The following is a 20,704-nucleotide window of genomic DNA, read 5'->3' on the forward strand; positions in this document are numbered from 1 at the left end:
AACAACAGAACATCGCTAACCTCACTGCTGCCATTTTGAAAAGTTCAGTGCTCCAAACACTTAAAACAATCAAGCAGATACTGATTTCTGTTAGTAAAACGCAACTCATCGCACCACTAATAGGTCGGAGATTTTATTATGTAATTCTGATAAAACGTGACCCTCGGGTTCCATTCCCTGTTATGTGTAGTATGAATGCCTTTGGTTCTGAACACAAAACCATTTACCAATAGAGATTAATTTGCTACACTTAACAAAGTAGAAGCGTTCTTGCTGATAACAATCGATGAGGTTGTTGCTGCTGTTAAAAATATACCAACTTTAGCTAACTCCTTCCGGGAGGAGGAGGGTGTGGTGAGGTGGTGGAGGAACCCTTTAGCCCATTAGCCCTAGGAGGAGGAGGAGGACGCAGTCAGGAGGGGGAGGTGGAGGAAGAGTCCTTTCATCCTTTTGCTTTTATAATAAGACGTAACCCCTGGGTTCAATTCCCTATCACGATTATTTTTTCGGTTCAGCATTTTGCAATCATCTTGTATAGTAGCCCTCTCCTACACAAGCTACATGCTTGTAACCCATGCCAACAGATTGAAACAATATGTTTCCGAACCGATATTTCATGTTACATGTTTATGTGATAACTTGTTCAATAGCCACGGACTTCAATGTAACCAATGTATTTCTTATAGCACCAATGCTTCTGTTTAATTTTACTCTCCGTGTTTGCGATAATAGAACAGGGTTTGAATCTATGTTTTTTCTATTGTAACTAAATCAGATTATCGTTTACTGAGCGAGTTGGCTACGCAGTATAGTTTTGCTGTAGGTTTTGATTTTCGCACAAGACGAATGATAGAAGGTAAATCATTTGAAGTTGTACTTTTGCTATATCGTTTACCGAGCGAGTTGGCTACGAAGTATGTGCACAGTGTGTTTTTGATTTTTACACTAGGCACTGAGCCAGTTAGCTACGCGGTATGTGCACAATGTGTTTCCATAGTTTTTGATTTTTACACTAGGCAAATCATTGAAATTGTACTTTTGCTCTGAGCACATCAAACAATGTTCTAATTACATGTTGAAGTTAACAACTTCGAGTGCAGTGTTCGATTCTAGTATTGTTATGTTTCAATCTGATTTTCTTAGAACAAAGGTATCCCCTGACATGTTCTAAACACATGTTGTATCGAGTACCGTGTTCGATTCTAGTCTTGATCGCTTATTTAGTGTTTAGAACACACTAATCAATGTTCTAATAACATGTTAAAGTTAACGGCATCGAGTGTAGTATTCGAATGTAGTCTTGTTATGTTTCTTTTGTAATCCGCAAGTCTAATCATGCACAATGATGTTATCGGTGCACACTCTTGCCTTCGCGATGCATGTTCGATAAAGCTATGCCTTGACATAAGAGGCAGAGGTGGAGGAGGAGGTGGAGAAGGAGAATGATGAGGCCTTAACAGCCTATGTATAGCCGCCATTTTTAAAGATGACAGCTGTCAAAAGGCGCGTAGATTTTTTTAAATTACCCGCCACCACATTTCAAACGTGTGAGGTTTAGTGCTGTAAAGATAGCAGCACTATGCTCTGTTGATTAAAGATGGGAACTGTCAGAAAAATAGAATTTAAATTACCTACCACCATATGTATAAGGATAAGGTTTAGTGTCGTAAAGATAGAAGCAGGATGCATTGTTGTTTAAAGATGGTGGTCGACAGCTATCAAAACCACGTAGAATTTTTTCAAATTAACGCCACCACATTTCAAAGGTAGTAGCTAAAGATAGCAGCACGGTGCTCTATTGATTAAAGATGGCCGCAAGCACATGGAATTTCAAATTGCCCTCTACCACATGCATAACAGCAGCCGCCATCTTGCGCAGTAGCTTCTAAGCTAGCTTTCTTCATAAGAGCCGCCGCCACCTTGTGCGAGCATCCCTAGGCTGTCTCATAAGGAGCTGTGTATAGCCACCATCTTGTCGCTGCTATCTTACGCAAGCACCCCGAGATCGTCTGATAAGGGCCTATGTATAGCAGCCATCTTGTACAAGCGCTCTTAAGCCGTCTCATAAGGAGCTATGTATAGCCACCATTTTGTGTCCACCATCTTGCGCAAGCATCCCTAGGGAGTCTCATAAGAGAAGCAGCCATCTTGTGCAAGCACCCTTAAACTGTCCTATAAGAAGTTTTGTATAGCCGCCATCTTGTAGAACTAGATAGCCGTCAATGCCAAAGGGCCTAAGTAAGAACCGAACCGTTGATCTCATCATTAAACTACTTTTTTCTTATGCTATCATGTTCCTGATACTGCGAACCAACGTTATGGGCAGAAAAATTTTGTCCGTTTTGCTCTACGACGTACCGTTTTCGAGATATTTAACATTTTGCATTTAAGCCCCAAATTTAATGAATCGAAACAGCACGGCACGTTATACTCTCTACCATAGCTAGACCTCATCATGTTTCAAAAACTTGCTTCAATACAAGCTAAAACAGAGCAAATGCCAAAGGGCCTAAATAGGAACCGAACGGTTGATCTCATCATTAGACTATGTTTTTCTTATGCTATCATGTTCCTCATACTGCGAACCTACGTATAATGCAGAAATTTGTTTTTCCGTTTTGCTCTACGATGCACCGTTTTCGAGATATTTAACAGTATGCATTTAAGCTCCAAATTTAATGAATCGAACCGGTACGGCACGTTAGACTCTAAGCTAGCTTTCTTGATAAGAGCAGCAGCCATCTTACGCAAGCACCCTTAAGGCGTCCCATAAGTACCCGTGTATAGCCACCATCTTTTGTCCACCATCGTGCGCAAGCATCCTTAAGGCGTCTCAAGCCATCTTGTGCAAGCACCCTTAAGCCGTCTGATAAGAGCAGCCGCCATCTTGCGCAAGCGCCCTTAAGGCGTCTCACAAGGAGCCATGTATAACCGCCATCTTGTGCAAGCATTCCAAGGCCGTCTCATAAGAACCTATGTATAGCCGCCATCTTGCAGCCACCATCCTGCGTAAGCACCCTTAAGGAGTCATGTATAGCCGCCATCTTGTGCAATTAGCGTCGAGAGATGGCTGCTGTAGAATTTTTTAAATTATCCGCCACCATATTTCAAAGGTAGTAGCTAAATATAGCAGCACTGAGGTTTGCGATGCAAGATGGCGTATGACAGCTGACGGAATTGCTCGCTACTACGATAAAGGTAGCAGCACGGTGCTCTCTTGATTAAAGATGGCGGATGACAGCTGACGGAATTGCCCGCTACTACGATAAAGATACAGCACGGTGCTCTGTTGATTAAAGATAGCGGATGACAGCTGTCAAAAAAGCACGTGGCTGTCAAAAAGCACGTGGCTGTCAAAAAGCACGTGGCTTTGTTTACCAATTCTAATCTCGCGCTAGTAAGGTTTAGTTGGCACCACTGAGGTTTAGGGCCCGTCAAGATAGCAGCAGTAAGGTTAGCGATGCGTTGTTGTCGATGACAGCTATCAAAAAGCGCGTGGCTTTGATTACGGAGGGCCTCTGGGGTTGGCCCCGTAGGAGGTGGCGGTAGAAGAGGCCCCTGAGAAGGCCCCCCTTGGAGGAGGAGGAGGAGGCCCCTAGGAAGGCCCCCAGGAGGAGGAAGAGGCCCCTGGGAAGGCCCTCCGGGAGGAGGAGGCGGAGGAGGCCCCTGGGAGCCGGAGGAGGAGGAGGCCGCCGAACCGTCCACTTATACTACTAACGCCCAAGAGAGATTCGATTTCCTTTGCCATATAATAGTCTAGCCCTCGAGTAAATCGGAACGTCGAAATTGACGAGGAGACAGCCAGATGACGTCGAATTAAAATGTCTGCACACGGGTAGCTGAGGCCACACTGTTATGAAAAGAAGAAAGAAGCAGAATTATTAATCGGAGGGACGTGAAATTTATGCTACCGCTACTGGAGTACGTTTATGGAGTCTCAACTATTTGTGCTGGCTGATAAATTCAGTCCACTTGTTTCGTAAGTTTGATTGCTCTTGAAAGAAATGTGTGCATTCGTAGGAGACTTGTCGAACTATTGAGTTCAAAAGCAAGGAAAACAGGCCGCGTTATTAGACTATGGGAAGCAGGATGGTCATGTCCTCAAATTGGTCGCTGCTTTCACCGTGACAATTTACGCGAAGTGTTATCGGAAGCAAGCTCTCGAAGTTCATTTCTCTGCTAAAGTAAGAACAGAAATACGCCAGAGAGAAAATATTACCTTGGCAAATCGTCTGGCCGTAACCCACGTGCGGAGTGTATGAAAATAACTGACAATTCAGGGAGCATTCTTAGGAAGTACAATATAATTCCAGTTTTCAGCACAGACCGGAAGATTAAATCTCTGTTTCGACCAGTCAAAGGTAAAGAAACTTTTCCCTATTCGAAAAGCTAATAATCATGAAACTGTATTTCAACTCTACGTCAAAGGGCCACATCATCTTTGGCGAACAAGGCCTACAGTAACGACCTTGTAACGTCACTTCTTTGTCGCGTTACGTTACAGAAATGACCCACAACCATAAGACACATCCATATCGAAATGCCTCTCAATAACAACACCTTGTGGGAAAAAGCGTCAACACAATTGATGAACTCACAGTATTCATCCAGACCTAAATAGTGCAAACAAGGTGATGGCGTTTTAAATGAGGTCTGCGGCACGTCTCGAACCACGGTTATTCAGTTTGTTTGTGTCTAGTTGTCCTGAAACATCTAGATCAATCAAAAATCGGAGGTCGAGTTTTTCTACGAATACAATACTGGCTTTACTCACATCGTCGTTCGAAAATAAAAATCGAGCTGCGTCCAGTAGAACGATCACGGAGAAACTACAATACTTTACTCAGTTGACCCCGGATGTTACAGGACTTTATTTTTAAATTGTCATTCCGTTCCCTGAAGAGGTAGGGTAACACCCTCTCTCTGGCCAGGAGATATGTGACGGAACCTGGAATTTTATTTTATAGAGACAGTCCTACTCTCTTCTTCAGAAGGTTGGAATAATTATTATCTCCTTTGATGAATTTGGAGCTGTTTTCGAAGATACTGTCTGTGATTCATTTGGTTCAGTTTGTCGTGAAGTCGAAGTCTGTAGGCCTATCGTGCTTACTCTTCTAGTGGGAAACTTATTTCTAAAACAATGATAATACATTGGCATTTCTAATTATAGTAATGATCGAATTAGAAACCTGAAAAGTGAATAGGATCATATGTTCAATATCACGGTAAATAAATATTTTTGAAGTAATAAATTAATTATCGTCCGCCTGTGTGGTGTGGTGTAGTGCTTAGTGTGATTAGCTGCCACCCCCGGAGGCCCGAGTTCGATTCCCGGCTCTGCCACGAAATTTGAAAAACGGTACGAGAGCTGGAACGGGGCCCACGCAGCCTCGGGAGGTCAAGTGAGTGGAGGGAGTTCGATTCTCACCTCAGCCATCCTGGAAGTGGTTTTCCATGGTTTCCCACTTCTCCTCTAGGCAAATGCCGGGATGGTACCTAACTTAAGGCCACGGCCACATCCTTCCTCTTCCTTGTCTATCCCTTGCAATCTTCCCATACCCCTCAAAGCCTCTGTTCAGCATAGCAGGTGAGGCCGCCTGGGCGAGATACTGGTCGTACTCCCCAGTTGTATCCCCCGACCCAGAGTCTGAGGCTCCAGGACACTGCCTTTGAGGCGGTAGAGATAGGATCCCTCGCTGAGTCCAAGGGAAAAAGCTACCCTGGAGGGTAAACGTAAAGAAGAAGAAGGAGAATAAGAAATGAATTGTCCGCCTCTGTTGGGTAGTGGTTAGTGTGATTAGCTGCCACCCCCAAAGGCCCGGGTACGATTCCCGCCTCTGCCACGAAATTTGAAAAATGGTACGAGGGCTGGAACGGGGTCCACTCAGCCTCGGGAGGTCAAGTGAGTAGAGGGGGTTCGATTCTCACCTCAGCCATCCTGGAAGTGGTTTTCCGTGGTTTCCCACTTCTCCTCCAGGCAAATGACGGGCAGATACCTAACTTAAGGCTACGGCAGCTTCCTTTCCTCTTCCTTGTCTATCCTTTCCAATCTTTCCATCCCCCACAAGGGCCCTGTTCAGCATAGCAGGTGAGGCTGCCTGGGCGAAGCACTGGTCCTTCTCCCCAGTCGTATCCCCGGCCCAAACTCTCACGCTCCAGGACACTGCCCTTGAAGCGGTAGAGATGGGATCCCTCGCTGAGTCCGAGGGAAAAGCCAATCCTGGAGTGTAAACGGAATAAGAAAGAAAGAAGAAGAAATATATATTGCTATTTGTTTTACGTCGCACCGATACGGATACGTCTTATGGCGACGATGGGACAGGAAATGGCTAGGAGTGGGAATGAAGCGGCCGTGGCTTTAATTAAGGTACAGCCCCAGCATTTGCCTGGTGTGGAAATGGAAAATTATGGCAAACCATCTTCAGGACTGGCTGCCGACAGTGGGGTTCGAACCCACTATCTCCCGCATGCAAGCTCAGATCTGCGCGCCCCTAACCGCACGGCCAACTCGCCTGGTTAAGTACATTTTTAAAAATGACCATTTAGTGATTGAGTGTAAATAGTTCTTTATTAGACTTAATTATTATGTTCAATGTAGTAATAGATAAATTAATTGTCGTAAGGAAAACCGTACATGTATCAAATAACAATTTAGGTTACAAAATCGGGCGAGTTTGCCGTGTGGTTAGGGGCGCGCAGCTGTGAGCTTGCATCCGGGAGATAGTGGGTTCGAACCCCGCTATCGGCAACCCTAAAGATGGTTTTCCGTGGTTTCCCATTTTCATACCACGTGAATGCTGGGACTGTACCTTAATTAAGATTACGGCCGCTTCCTTGCCACTCCTAGGTCTTTCCTATCCCATCGCCATGAGACCCATCTGTGTCGGTGAGACGTAAAATAAATTGTAATAAAAAACAGTAAATGATTTCTTTCAAGTGATACGAAACTGGGGGATGGGTGTATTCTGTTCTACTGCACTTCTCTCATTCTACCACTACTACTAAAAAGTTTTCACTTTTCATTCCTCCCCTGAAAGGGGAGGCGGGCCTCTTAGACGGTCTCTCGTGCCGGGAGATTTGTTACGGTGAAGGAGATGTGCGGAGAAGGTGAGGGGATTGGCGGCTGTGGCCTAAACTACGAACTGTTCCGATATTAGCCTTAGTGCAAGAGAATGGAAAACCACGGAAAACCATTCTCAGGACAGCCGACGGTTGAGGCCAGCCGTGAGGTCCAGCCCTGTCCCGTCTCCCGAATTCAGAGGCGTAGAGCCACGGCAGAGCCGTGGCCACCCCATCTCTGCTCGGTTGGCCGGTGCTTTTTTTCTTTTGCTTCCCTATAAACGCATAAGCTTTGTGGTGCTATTCGAGGGTCCAACCAGTCTACGAGCTGAAGACTTGAAAGATGGCTGAAAGACATTGATAAGGAAGGACGGTTGCCTAATTCTTCCCTTTAAATCAATAATTACCACCATTCTAGATTTGATACATCCAAATGTGAAAATATGGCACGGACAGTCTGAAAAACTCATCGTGAGTGTTCCAGTTCCGGTCAATGTCCGCATCGTAGAATGGTGGGTTGATACTAGGGTACTAGGGATTGAATCTCGGTCAGGAGACTAGCACGTCAGCTGTTAGCTCAGCTAACAGTATAAAGTGTCTGTAGCCGGAAGGTGAAGGCTCTTTACATAACTTGTTAACACATTGCTGTCACCATTGGAAACTTTTTTTTTTTTTGCTAGTGGCTTTACGTCGCTCCGACACAGATAGGTCTTATGGCGACGATGGGACAGGAAATGGCTAGGAGTGGGAAGGAAGCGGCCGTGGCCTTAATTAAGGTACAACCCCAACATTTGCCTGGTGTGAAAATGGGAAACCACGGAAAACCATTTTCAGTACTGCCGATAGTGGGGTTCGAACCTACTATCTCCCGAATACTGGATACTGGCCGCACTTAAGCGACTGCAGCTATCGAGCTCAGTCATTGAAAACCTAGTTTTGTTTATTTTGAACAGACTTAACATAAAGGCTTGCAACCAGCAACCGAGGCCATACTGGAATTATCAGTTTAAAAAAAAAAAAAAAAAAAAAAAAGGAAATCTTACTTGTATGCAGAAGCGGCACTAAGAAGCTCCCCCCTCCCCCTAGTAATTAAAAAGGGGTCCCTCGTTTCCCAATGAGGAAAGTTACAAGTTTATTTTGTAGTACAAGGTTGTATATTATTACAATGAATATGAGTATATGAGTATTTTTTTAGCAGTCTACTTCCTCACATAAAGCAACTGCCACTGGCGGTTCGTGACATTGGACTCTGGCAGGGCTGTGCCACCATCTCTTTCCCCTCCCCAATCTGTCCAGTTTTCATTGGCCAGCACCACGATACTTTTAGATGAATAATAATAATAATAATAATAATAATAATAATATCGTCGCCATAAGACCTATCTGTGTCGGTGCGACGTAAAGCCCCTAGCAAAATAATAATAATAATAATAATAATAATAATAGTTACGGGATTATCGTGGATCACAGAGGTATAAGAAGGTGCTGGGGTGAATAGGCGGACAATGAATTGACCACAGCATAAGTTAATGCACTCAAATTTGAAATTTTATTTCTTTCCTTCCTTTTTTTCTTAAAATTTGTAACAAATAACAATCGAGAAAATCTAAACGAGCTCATCAGCTACCACAACAACAGTGGCCTATAAGTCCGAATATCAGGCACCAAAACTTGAGAGAATCATCAACACGATAACACACGAGGGATGAACAGGTACACTACCTTATAAGAGCATGTTTGCTCCACTCACTTATATAGCCTTGGAGTCCGAGCTCCAAACTCCAGCCTCTCAGAGACATAAATGCTTACATCACAAGGTTAACCTGACAATTGTCATACAATCAATTAGCCCTGGTTTAGGCTCATCGTCTGCTCAACCGTTTTATAATTCACGTGTTCCAAAAGGAACTTCACACCACCATCTATTGTTTGGTAAAACAGGGGCGTGATTGCCCATTCTAATGGTCTTAATATGAAAAAGAAAAGGTTGATTATGATCGGCCAAAAATAAAATGTAAGGAGGTGAAAAACCTGCACTCCTTCTAGAATACTCTTAAAACCCTAAGTGGGCTTATAGCCCGAATTTAAAAAGGCTAAGCCTATTCTACAGAGGGGTGACTAAACGATAAATGTTAAATGCCAAACGTGTTAAGAATTTAGAGGTTCAGAAAACTTTAGTCACCCCATACCAAACTGAATAGGAATCAACAGAGGATAATCACTCTTTGTTCCCTTAGTTTACACGTTTCCCAGCAGGGATTTGAACAGAGTCGTTAGACTTGCCGAAAATCTACATTTAATCCATGAAATTAGAACTTTACATGAATAAAAGAAGTTTGAAATCTTCCCCTCAAGCTATCCGCCTGGAGCTATTACATATTATGAATTCCTGCCATTAACTTGCTTTCTAGGCCTTCTGAACGCTATGCTGAACAGGAGCCTTGCTGGGGACAGGAAGATCGGAAGTTATTGTGAAGCAAGAGGGAAGGAAGCGGCCGTGGCCTTAACTTAGGTATCACAGATTTGCCTGGAGAAGAGGTGGGAAACCATGAGAATGGCTGAGATGGGAATCGAAACCGGCTCACACGAACTCCGAACTTTTACCTGCTCAAGACCTGAACATCGCAACTTGCCCAAAACTGCCCCCACTGCCAGCACAAGAACTTCACAACTAGCAGCAGACTTGTGAATTTCTCTTGGCCACTTCCCGTAACTCTTCAGTAACCCATGTAATAACGAACTTCTACTGCAAGAACTGTTATTCAGAAGGTATTTTTAAGCTAACGATAACATTTAAACTTTGTGCGAAACACATTTCACCATTTTGCCATTGCATAATTTTCTTCTGGTTGTCGTTCTTTAGTTTTCTTGTCATTGGTACTGCACCCGCTCACCTCCTGAGTCCCAGACTAGCCTTAATCTCAGGAGTGATCAGTACGTAAAAGATGTTAAAAATTGTAATCAATAACAATAAAAAATATATAGGCGCACCAAATGAACACAGGGATGAACGGGGCATGCAAATTAAGTAAAGGGGACGGGTCATTCATAGACACTAATTATAGAACTCCACATAGGACTGGGAAGTGACAACTTAAATTCCATGGGCATAATGGACTAACTACAATAAAAAAATATGAAACCTGTTTCCTATTGAATTACAATAAGGAGCAATTTATTAACTTAATTCGCACTGCAGGTGATGACAATTATTACATTTAGAAATTTCCATCCTGAAAACGAATACATAAATTTGGATTCACCTCACTACTCTGGTAGTGAGAAATATTTGGTGAATTCGCCCCATTGGTCACTGGGGATCGAATCCACGTCCGTATGAGTGGACGTTTCACCGCTGGAGATCTTCTTTCAGAGACGTGGGCATGAGAGTAACTATTTACTGTCATCTCCACGTTCCGTTGGGTATGAGTCACTACCCGTATGTACATTATAGTAGGACGGTTTCCCACTGTGGAAATGTTATCGTATCTAAAACGGGATCTAATTGTACGGACAAACTCTAGCCTAATATAACCATGCCAGAGGTAGCTCGTCAACTCAAAGCTTATCTCAATATTTACACTTGTCAATACGACAAGACGTACGGAAAGGTTCCTATTTATACTCGCATAATTAAGACATGTGCCGTCCGTGGGTTATTTCGCACATACCGCCAACTATCACCCATGTGGAACACCGACATCTGGTTCCGACCACTTCGACACATGATGACTATCCCTATCGTATCTTCCTATGATTATTAAATAATTATCATTATCTATCTGATCATTATCATATCTTGTGATTACCATTCATTATTTTATTAATATTTACTTCAGTTATCATCCTATATTTGATTATTATCATTTATCATTCGGGATGATTATATGCTAACCTTTGCCGACGTTTCACACGAAGGGTCATTTTTCCTCGTAATAAATCCGCACAAATTAATGATCACTTTCATAATAAATTATTATTATTATTATTATTATTATTATTATTATTATTATTATTATTATTATTATTATTATTATTATTATTATTATTATCGTAACACTGAATCATCGTCCATTAAATATTTTAATTTCCTTTCATCATTATTATTATTCTCAAAAATAATATTGCAAGTTCTTCTTCTTCTTCTTCTTCTTCTTCTTCTTCATCATCATCAGCATCATCATCATCTGTTTACCCTCAAGGTTCGGCTTTTACCTCGGACTCAGCGAGGGATCCCACCTCTACCGTCTCAAGGGCAGTGTCCTGGAGCTTCAGACTCTTGGTCGGGGGATATGACCAGTACCTCGCCCAGGCGGCCTCACCTGCTATGCTGAACAGGGGCCTTGCGGGGGATGGGAAGATCGGAAGGGATAGACAAGGAAGAGGGAAGGAAGCGGCCGTGGCCTTAAGTTAGGTACCATCCCGGCATTTGGCTGGAGGAGAAGTGGGAAACCACGGAAAACCACTTCCAGGATGGCTGAGGTGGGAATCGAACCCACCTCTACTCAATTGACCTCCCGAGGCTGAGTGGACCCCGTTCCAGCCCTCGTATCACTTTTCAAATTTTCGTGGCAGAGCCGGGAATCGAACCCGGGCCTCCGGGGGTGGCAGCTAATCACACTAATCACTACATCACAGAGGCGGACCTGCCTCTTCAACTTTTGATTATTATTATTATTATTATTATTATTATTATTATTATTATTATTATTATTAGAGATTATCATTCGTAACACTTATTCCTCTTGGATTTAATATTTTAAATTTATTTTACCATAATTATTATTCTCAAAATTATCTAATAACTATTCCTTTTCAAATTATTATTATTATTATTATTATTATTATTATTATTATTATTATTATTATTATTATTATTATTATTATTATTTAATTTCAGATGTTACACTACCATTAGCGTAATTCATGGTTAATGCGTAAGCTTTTACGATTTCGGTATAGTTTGACACTAAGCAATTGAATTAAGACAGGATTCACTTGGATTATTATTATTATTATTATTATTATTATTATTATTATTATTATTATTATTATTATTATTATTATTATTATTATTATTATTATTCCGAGGGTACTGTGGAACAGCAGAGGTGAAAGAAGGTGCGGGTTGGAATAGGTCTCAACTACCAAATTAAAGTTAATTTAAAACTTTAACAAAGGTTATATTTTCTCTTCAAAATCAACAAATAACAGATAACAACCTTCAACGATTTCCACTAGGTGAAATAACAATGAAAGTCAGGTACAAAATGATTTTTCCCGTCAGGGTTTTTTTACCACGTTTTGGGCTTCGAGCCCCACACTCACAACCTTTGAGCGAATAGCTCGACTTTAAACAGTTACCAAATGAACAAAGGGGCAGAAAACCCCATCATGCCAAGGAGCACTTGCCCCTAATTACAATGTTAAGCCTCCTAGAGGCACGCAGAGATCAAATTAGGAAAGAGCAGTCCTGCTCTCATTTTTACAAGCCTATCAAAGGCCACAACAAACTTCACTCCTAACTGCCCTCAAGGCACACATACAGTGAAACAGGGGTATCTTGTACCCAACCTACAGGACCTTCACATGAAGAAAACAAAACATTAGGTTAAGTTACTGGCACTCCTACACAACGTTTTTGTCTAAAAACCTAAGTGGCGCTAGGCCGATAATACAGGGGCTAATCCCAATCTATGGAGGTGACTAGTCAGCAAAATAAGTTTAAGACTTTAAGAAGGAAGAGAAAAACGGTTACGAAAACATAGTCACCTCAAATTCACAATGAAGGGGAGTTCGAGAGGGTGAAGCACTCTCTATCCCCGCTTTATAGTAAAAGAGATTTGAAGTTTTTACATGCACAGAAGGGAATTTTACTTTTCAAAGGAAAAGGTTACATATTAAAAGCTTCGAACCCTCCCCGAGAGTTAAACTGCTGAGCTAGCAAGAAATGAAGATGTTAACAGGCCATTACCTTGTAGATGAACTGCTGCTTGAGGAAAGAGGCGCTTCTCGCCCCCTGCTACATATTCACACGCTGCGAAAGATGTTACTGAAGTGGCGTGGAGACAAGAAAATCAGCAGTTTATATACCCTCGTGGAACATTCGAGACCTTTCAGGAATGAGAAGACACACCCTTTCGCTTTATTGGCTAACACCAAAAGTTACACACAACATGAACAAGAAACCTAGGATTGGAGGAAAATTAATTTGGAAAATTCGGGATTGGCTGAATTCAAAACTGGCGGAAACAGAGATCAATATTGCCAACCCAAAACTGAAGAAAGAAATTTAACAACGAACAAACTTATGGATATAAGGTTTCTTTAAAAAAACAGTTCCATCACTTCGCATCAGAGTGCACAATCGTAGTCTTTTCTCTGTAGAGACATCTAGAAGAGAATGTCCACACTTCTTGATACAGGGCAAAACAAACACAATTCGAAATAGACACAGTTCAGAACACTTCAAAAATACCAAATTTACAGTAGAGACATCTTTCGGGAAACCGTTGAGTTAATACAGTTTGTTAAAGTTCAGGCTTTCTCCTGTAGAGGAGTTTCAACGCGCGCAATATTTGAATTAGCGGCGTGTAGGTTACCGCCCGGTACAATTATTGTTATTATTAAATTGAAACTTTTATATTTTTATTTCCACTCTCTACAATTTAGTCACATATGAAGAGTCCCATTATGAACAAGCAAGATCTGACTTACATCGGTCGGGACACCACGGTATTCGGAACCGCAACCTTCACTTTCGTACTGCCGTTAATTTTATGGGGACACCATGTCCTCCCAAGCCACATCTCAAATCCCATGGCACATCGCGGCTGGGCAAATACATCCAATGTCTGCGATTGCAAAATTATTTCTTCCTTTTCATTTGAAGTCCATTTATTCCACTGGAACTCTTCAAACATTTAATTTACTAATTAATCCTCGTTGCGTGAATTCTGCCACTCATAACACCGGAATTGACATTATATCGTCTTAGGCCTCGAGATTTATCTATTTCATCATCAAAAACAGTAGGGCTCAATTTTCACCTCATGCCGGATTTTTGTCCCACACGACTTCCAACAAAAATGGGCTCAAACCACTCTGGGCTTTCAACATATCGTGACCATCCTTTACACGTGCCTCTATTGCTTCTAAACAAAATGTTATGGTTATTATAGAGTCCAAAAACGTGAAATCAACAATTTACGTAAAAATCAAATTTACTGCCCGAATTAAAGTATTTTACGCCACATGTTATCTCTACCTTGATTATTACTTTCACCAGCGAACTCTCACAGCGTTATTATTATTATATTTTAACTCGCGAACTCATAAAGCATTATTATTTCCTTCACTTTAACTTGCACACTCACAAAGCATTATTATTATTATTGTTATCATTATACTTTAACTTGCGGACTCACAAAGCATTATTATTATTATTATTATTATTATTATTATTATTATTATTATTAATATTATATCTCATGACCTTCCGTACGCAAACACAAATTTTACACACCTTGGCACTTTCATAATCTGGCTGTCTGGTAAGAAATATGCCTAACTAAGTTTCAAATAATCACCGCTGTGATTGAGAAATCAAAATAAACTGGGTTAGCATAAAAGAAAAATCTAACACTTGAAATGAACTTCAATCAAAATATTCACAAACAGCATGCATTAACTGAAAGAGATATCCCATATTTACGTTATATACAACAAACAAATATTCAATTAATTAGTCTAACTCATAATTACGTTAATGTAAATTAGTTCGTCCGTCTATCTTAAATAAATCATGCATTCGGAAAGCGATCCATGTTTTACGTTAAGTAACCATGATTAATTTACACTGAGTCCCGTTTTATCGCGACAACATCCCCAAATATATCAAATTTGTGTTCTCATTCCTGTGTAGAATTCCATTGTCTCGTGGCGAATGGGAAACCTCATGGCCCCATGTTGGTTTACTCGTGCATCATGTCGCACTTTATAACATTAACATAAAGAAACACTCTTGGGCGATTACCCATTATTAACAACTTACTAATGAATTTACAATGATTGATACAAAAGAAAACACTTATAGGTGCCTAAAGACCCATTACATGACACTTTACGACGATGTGTCGTTTTATTCGACCCGGCGCGTATCGCGTTAGTCAACCGGCACTTCCTGACGTATTTCTAGGCCGTCTCGTGATCGCCTCGCTCCTACAGTTCCCTGCTACAGATAATTGTTTCACCGTCTACCTTGAAATTATTACTTCAGGCTCCGCACACTGCCTTCCAAAAGTACTATCGGCGTTCCGTTAATTATTTTCAGTCACATAAAACCCTTATAATGTATTAAGTTCAACATACAGTTATACTAATTATTTTCACTCGGTACCATGAATAATCTCACTGTTCGTCTTCACTCTCATAGCCACTTACGTATTTTCAACTCTAACTTACTTACTGACGTGTCAGAGTATCAAACTATTTCATACGACTGATGATCTGAGGTTCAACTCCTTGTTATTTATGGACGATATGGTGTCCCGCCTGGGTCATCCGGAGTCATACCAGAGGGAGGGGGTTTGGTTATCCTAAATCGGCACTTGCAGGTGAATTTGGATCTCTGAATTTATTCCACTTAATAAACTGGCGATAAACATTCACGTGTCGTATTCTGATCTCATATCGTTCAGCGATCACGAAGATATTATTTGATGTCTGTCTTCCACTTCTTCGCGCGCTAAGTTGGCGTCTATGCAGATGTGACCTTGCAGACCAATAGCAATACAGCATGGGTCTTTTCCTAGAATTCTATATTTTAATTCGTCAAACTTACAATTAATCAACATGGGGACGATATCTAAAAATCCCATCTGTTCAATTCGGTGGTTGAAATATTTTAATTATTATTATAACTGGAGATAACTGGAGTTCATATTGACTTCTGTCATACTGGCGCATCTGCGAGTCCTTTACAAATTTTGTCATTGGCTAACACTGCAGCGGTTAGTTTAAATATCCCCCTCTGATAACTTAACAACAATATGCCTGGAGGCATGGGAAACTCTATTGCGACCTTTTCTCCGTATTCGTGACGCACTGACTTCGCCCTTTTTCAAGAATAAATGCTCCCACACTTCCTCGTAGCAATCAGGACTGTTGTTCTGAGTTCTCGATTTAATCCTCTTAGCTTTCGACAAGGAAATATATAACCTATTATGACAGGCTTAACTCTTGGCGACAGATTGTCGTGAGCACGTCTGACAATGTTGAAATCTTTCCATCTACACCAGACTGACAATGTGTATATTTCAATACTCTCATATGCCTTAATTTATTTTATACTATCAAATCATGATACCTATGGGTCATCTCATCCGGGTACAGTACGGAACCAGAGCCGAATGTAAGAGTCTGTTTGTATTCTTAATACAGATCAGGAGTGTGATTTCCCACGCGTCTAGACATCCACACGATCATTTCCTAGTGTTAAAAGTTTGTCATAAAAATTCCCCTTCTTCGAGCACGTCCAACCCTGATCACCAGCCGATTTCGCCAATGTCTGAATGTAAAGTTTTAAAAAGTAGGAGTGTATTACCACTTTCACTATACGTAACTTCTACGCTGTTCTCCATATTAGTATCACTATCCTAAACGTCTAGCAGAACTTTTCAGTACGGGTACCTTACTCTCTTGACGCTGAGTTCTCTGCCACCAGGTAGGCTACAAGCTACAGTGACTCCATTTGTTCGACCTTTGCTGAATTCGGTGTTCGTGTCCCTCCATCAAACTACTCTACTCAACTGACTACTGGAGGCTGAATGCACCTCGTTCCTGTCATCATGCCACTTTCCAAATTTCGTGGTAGACACGGGAGTCGAGCCTGGGGCTCCGGCTTCCCAGGGTGGCAGCTAATCACACTAACCACTACACCACAGAGGCGAATAAGCAATTTTCTACACATTGGCAATTAAAACAGCGCAACGTGTTAGAGGTTACGATTGCTTTGAAACGTTATTTAATATCATAACTGGATGGATTTCCCGTTGAGTTATATTCCTGGACCATTGATAAACGAAATACCTACTTATCGCAAGTTACATTTCTGAATCTTCACAATATCGCTCTGTGATCCGTAAATGTAAACAGTAGTTCAAGCTTTACTGCACAGCATCTTTAGAAAACCTGGTGAATTCTTGTACTTGTAGTTATTGTAATTGAGCAGTTCATTGCGCCACACAAATCCTCTTTTGTAAATACCTGTTAATTTAATAGGAAACCAATAAAGAATACTGGAATTACCACACGCTTACCTCGCAAAACGTATACCACCTTACACATCCCAGTAGACCGGTAGCTTGCTGGCCACGTAGAGCGCTGCGGTCGCATGGATGAAATAAATGAGCCGAGCTTCGCGACTGTGTATATTAGACTGTGGTACCTTAATTAAGACCACGGCCGCTTTCTTTCCCCTTCCAATCTTCGCATCCCCTACAAGGCCCTTGTTCAGCATAGAAGGTGAGGCCGCCCGCGCGAGGTACAGGTCCTCTTGCTCATTTGTGTACCCGACCAAATGTCTCATGCTCCAGGACACTGACCTTGAGGCGGTAGAGGTGAGATCTCTCGCTGAGTCCCAGGGAGAAACCAACCCTGGTGGGTAAATGGATAAAGAAAGAAAGAAACAAAGAAAGACATACATACAGACATAACATAAGATAAAGGCCGAATATCCGGGGGACATACATTTTTTGAGATTTTGGTCAGCAACGAAAGTGGTCGGAGAATTCTCACAGCAAATGTTCGAAGTGCCCTCCACCAGCGTCCATACACAACTGTACTGGTTTCACCATATTCTGCGACGTTCTGCGAAGTGTATCCTCGCCAATGTTGGTTATTTCATGTCGAATGACCTCACGGAATTCGAGAGTAATCTGAGTGCTTTTCTTATACGCTGTGTTTTTGAGATACCCCCATAAGGAATAGTCCGGAGGTGATCGTGGGGGCCCCAAATTTTGGAGATTATTCGGTCATTAAAGAAACTGGTTACAAGTTGCATATAAAAGTTAGACGTACAGTATGACACGTTGCTCCATCTTGTTGGAAATAACCTTCTGTCAGTTCGACATCATCCATCTGCTCCACAAATGTATTAAAGATGCCTGTATAAACTGCAGTGTCTATATTCGTATCAAAGAAAATTAAAGCTGACCCCGCGCACCACACCCCAACCTTTTCATAATGCAGTGGTGTTTCGTGGAAGATACGAGGGCTTACTGCAGGCCAATATCAGCTGTTTTGTGTGTTGATGTAACCTGAGAGATTAAACTATGCGTCATTTGTAAACCAAGTTACGGAGAGAATGTCGGGATGTTGAACAATAAACCAGTGAAACCATCGACAGTAACGCATTCGTTTCTCATGATCGGCTTTTTTCAATGCTTGCATCATATTTACTTTGTATGGTCACAACTCCGAATTCTTGCCAGCTATCTAACGTGCCATATGAAATGCGTCTCCTGGGACAATCGACGCACGATTTCTTGAGAGAGTTCTCGAAGCGTGTTCTAACGTTATCAATAGTCTCTGTACTCAATGATGGTCTATGTTTACGCAGTCACCGTTTAGTTCACCAGTTGTCTCTAGTATTTTATTTCTTATTCTTATTTTTAATCATTCGTTCGCTGTCTTTAGCAATTGGCAGTCGTAACGGAAACATGCAATACACACTTTGAGAGCGTGTTTTTATTGTGAAAACTTACTCGAAGACAATATTTGGCTACAACACAACGGGCATTCCGAAGAGAATTCAATGTACACGATGTTCCAACAAAGGCAATAATTTTATCTATTGTAAAATACTAGAGACCGCCTCTGTGGTGTAGTGGTTAGCGTGATTAGCTGCCACGCCCGGAGGTCCGGGTTCGATTCTCGGCTCTGCCACGAAATTTGAAAAGTGGTACGAGGGCCAGAACGGCGTCCACTCAGCCTCGGGAGGTCAACTGAGTAGAGGTGGGTTCGATTCCCACCTCAGCCATCCTGGAAGTGGTTTTCCGTGGTTTCCCACTTCTCCTCCTGGCAAATGCCGGGATGGTACCTAACTTCAGGCCACGGCCGGTTCCTTCCCTCTTCCTTGCCTGTCCCATCCAATCTTCCCATCCCCCCTCAAGGCCCCTGTTCAGCATAGCAGATGAGGCCGCTTGGGCGAGGTAATGGTCATTCTCCCCAGTTGTATCCCCCGACCCAAAGTCGGAAGCTCCAGGACACTGCACTTGAGGCGGTGGAGGTGGGATCCCTCGCTGAGTCCGAGGCAAAGACCGACCCTGGATGGTAAACAGATAAAGAAGAAGAAGACGAATTATTAATTTGCCAATAATGCTCGTTAATGCCACGACAATCAACAAAATTGTCAACAATGGGCAGCGGTACTGATTCTCCCAGAGCCACTAATATCATTAAAACAAATTTGCAGTTTCTGCGGGCTTTCGGAGGGAAATTATGATTTATTAAAGGTAGTAAAACCGGGCGAGTTGGCCGTGCGCGTAGAGGCGCGCGGCTGTGAGCTTGCATCCGGGAGATAGTAGGTTCGAATCCCACTATCGGCAGCCCTGAAGATGGTTTTCCGTGGTTTCCCATTTTCACACCAGGCCTTAATTAAGGCCACGGCCGCTTCCTTCCAACTCCTAGGCCTTTTCTATCCCATCGTCGCCATAAGACCTATCTGTGTCGGTGCGACGTAAAGCCCCTAGCACAAAAAGGTAGTAAAGGTTTATATGGATCGCTCTGTATTTCTTTAATGTAGAGTAATAACTGGTAGCCTCCGTGGCGCAATGGGTTAGCGCGTTCGGCTATCAACCGAAAGGATGGGGGTTCGAGCCCACCCGGGGACGATAACTAATTTTATGGAACAGCATTTTTTGATTCTATGGCCCAGATAAGAGGTTGTATGTAATGTTAAATGAATCTCTCTGTCCCAATGTAGGCTCCATGGCTCAAGCGGCAGTGTGCCGGCCTCTCACTGCTGGGTTCCGTGGTTCAAATCCCGGTCACTTCATGTGAGATTTGTGCTGGACAAAGCGTAGGCGGTTTTCCCTGTCATCTTTCATTCTAAGCAACACTCTCCAATATCATTTCATTTCATCTGTCAATCATTAATCATTACCCCAGAGAAGTGCGACAGGCTTCGGCAGCCGGCACAATTCCTATCCTCGCCGCTTCATATTCATTCCATTCCTGACCCAGTCACTGACTGGAAAACAGGTTGTGGGTTTTCATTTCTCTCTGCACCCCTCCCCCCTCTCTGTCTCTCTGTCACACATCATCATCATCATCATCATCATCTGTTTACCCTCCAGGTTCGGTTTTTCCCTCGGACTTAGCGAGGGATCCCACCTCTACCGCCTCAAGGGCAGTGTCCTGGAGCTCCAGACTCTTGGTCGGGGGATACAACTGGGGAGTATGACCAGTACCTCGCCCACGCGGCCTCACCTGCTATGCTGAACAGGGGCCTTGTGGAGGGATGGGAAGATTGGAAGGGATAGGCAAGGAAGAGGGAAGGAAGCGGCCGTGGCCTTAAGTTAGGTACCATCCCGGCATTCGCCTGGAGGAGAAGTGGGAAACTACGGAAAACCACTTCTAGGAT

The 20,704-nt window shown here is 42.4% G+C and overlaps 1 non-coding gene across 1 annotated transcript; it reads left to right on the plus strand.

The window, feature by feature from the left end:
• Nucleotides 1-19,878: 19,878 nt before the first annotated feature.
• Nucleotides 19,879-19,952, plus strand: TRNAD-AUC (transfer RNA asparagine (anticodon GUU)). The gene has a single exon. It is a non-coding gene; the product is annotated as a tRNA-Asp (tRNA).
• Nucleotides 19,953-20,704: the final 752 nt, after the last annotated feature.

Source organism: Anabrus simplex, chromosome 3 (genome assembly GCF_040414725.1).
Source record: "Anabrus simplex isolate iqAnaSimp1 chromosome 3, ASM4041472v1, whole genome shotgun sequence".
Lineage (NCBI taxonomy): Eukaryota > Metazoa > Arthropoda > Insecta > Orthoptera > Tettigoniidae > Anabrus > Anabrus simplex.